Source organism: Plectropomus leopardus, chromosome 3 (genome assembly GCF_008729295.1).
Source record: "Plectropomus leopardus isolate mb chromosome 3, YSFRI_Pleo_2.0, whole genome shotgun sequence".
NCBI lineage: Eukaryota > Metazoa > Chordata > Actinopteri > Perciformes > Serranidae > Plectropomus > Plectropomus leopardus.
The window spans coordinates 23,165,133-23,167,428 of record NC_056465.1 but is presented as its reverse complement, the minus strand read 5'-3'; the positions used below and the strand labels follow the sequence as shown (position 1 = coordinate 23,167,428).

Sequence of the window (2,296 nt, the reverse complement as noted above, 5' to 3'; positions counted from 1 at the left end):
TATTTGGTGTACAGTGTGTTGTTAGAAACAGATCTACATATGAGACTATTCAGACCCTGACCATCCTTCAGATGTGGGTGTATGAGGCCGAGCTCGTAGCAGGTGGTGGCAGGGTCATCTTTGGTTCCCTGGGGCCAGCTGAAGGATTCCTCAACCTCATCTACTTCAGACCATCTTCTGGACACCGACCTGGGCCGCTACAGAGAAATCCACCAGACATTCAATCATCCAATTCAAGCTATCATTATGCATCCCCATAAATGTAAAGGATAAATAAACAAAGTGAAATGAATACATTGTGTAAATAAAGTGTAAATTGAGAAGAAAGCTTGTACCAACTTTTTGTTGTCCTTTCTGTTGCTTCAGGAGGCCGGGTGTTTGTCTGAATCTTTGCAAATGTTTCAGTTTCAATCTTGTACTTGGTCTCATTTCAGGCCTCAGCTTATTTCTCTGACCTGGTTTTGGCTTGTTTTTTGATCCCTGTCTTTGTGTTGGCTTGCGCTTGCCTGGTGCACCTGGTTTTCCCTGTGAAACAAATGACTTTGCTTGAAGATCAAGTTGTAAATCTCTCTGCAATTAGGCAGTATTCAAGTTTCAAATGCATCTTCAAGAAATAGTTCAGATTTTTTGAAGTGGGATTTCCACAGTCAGAGTATTACATACAACAGATATCAGCTGGCACGTCCCCAGTTAGGACAAGCAGATAGGAGTGCAAACACAGAGGCTCAGTAATGTACTGCTTTGAACGGGGGGAAGCAACAAAGTGTATTTTATTCACAAAAAAAAGCTATATTTAGAATATTTTCATTGCTTTATCTTGCTGTCAGTAGCCCTTTTGTCAGGGAACCGAATCTGTTATCTATGCTCTCTTCAAAGCCTCTAGACTCCTTTGACAAAAACAGTAATTTTACGTCGCAGAAGACAGGAGTTGGTGGTCTCCTGCTGCCTTGATAGGTTAGTTGCTTGTTATTGTGTCACTTTAAAGGGTTAGTTTGGATTCACCAAAGTTACACAATAACACAAACAAACTAAGCAATCAAGGCTGCAGTAGAGCAGCAACTCCTGTGTTCTGTGAGGTAAAATTGCTGTTTTTGTCAGAGACGACTGGTGGCTTTGAAGAGAGCATAGATTGATATACAGCTTCAGTTCCCCGTCAGAGAGGGCTGTTTGATGGCAAGATAAAACAGTGAAAATATTGTTAATACAGCTTACACTTAAACTAACATGCATTTCTGTTATTAGGTTAACCTTTTTTTAGGTGACAAAAATACATTTTGCTGCTTCCCGCATCCATATTGTTAAGCTTCCGTGGTGCAATTCATTCCTGCTTTCTCCAAACTGGGGGCTGACCACCATCTACTATGAATAAGTAGTCAAGTCACTAATAAAGGACATTTAAAAACCAAAGTGCTCTCCAGTTGAGCCAGATGGGTTAGGATCTGCCACAACACAGGTTTACATGATTAAAAAAGTAACGTGTATAAGGCAGCAATACAATAACAGAGATAAGGCAGGAGAAGTTAAAAAGCTAAATTAACTTTCGCGATAAAAGCAAGAGCAAAGTAAAGAAAGATAATTCAAAGAAAAAAATGTGAACTATACCTTTAAAACTTTACAGTAAATTGCAGTTAAGATTTTGAACAGTATTTGTCTACTTTTACTGTGTGAATACAATGTCTTACTGGAGGTCCACGCTTGCCCCTCACTCCCTTTGGTCCTCTTCTGCCTTGGACACCTTTCATTCCCTAAAAAAAGAGCAAAAAGTCAGTCAGGCTCATCAGCATGCGTAAGGAAACTTTCACTACTCACAACCAAGTTAATGACAGACCAGACTAAAAGACTGATATCATGTCAAGTTGACTACAACTGTCTACCAAAATGCTAAAATTGCCTTCAGGATGCTTACTTCTCCTATTAAACAAATAAAAAAGGACCATGACCAGGCCAGGTCCAGGAAAACCCACAATCCTGCAAACTCATCCACACAAATCCAAAAACACATCTCACCTTCATTCCAAGCTGGCCCTGTAACAAAGACAACATAATTAACTTCAGTACAATATACTAGTGAACTATTGTATATAGCAGAATATAAAGACAACGTACAGTTAGTCCAAGAAAGCCTTTTCGCCCACGTGGACCACGAGGACCAGCATCCCCCTATCAAAATCAGTCAGAATAAGTCAGTTGATTAAAAAGTTGCTTCCTGGTGAAAACAGTTTAAAAAGGAAAGTAAAACACAACTCGCCTGCTTTCCTTTATGACCTCTTTGACCTTTCAGACCCTGCAAACCAGG

General features: G+C 40.0%; 1 long non-coding RNA gene across 1 annotated transcript; it reads right to left on the bottom strand.

Moving 5' to 3' along the window:
- Window positions 1-463: 463 nt before the first annotated feature.
- Window positions 464-2,019, bottom strand: LOC121962352. The gene is made up of 3 exons (XR_006107125.1): window positions 2,008-2,019; window positions 1,683-1,745; window positions 464-525 (listed from the first exon to the last, which is right to left on the bottom strand). It is a non-coding gene; the product is annotated as an uncharacterized LOC121962352 (long non-coding RNA).
- Window positions 2,020-2,296: the final 277 nt, after the last annotated feature.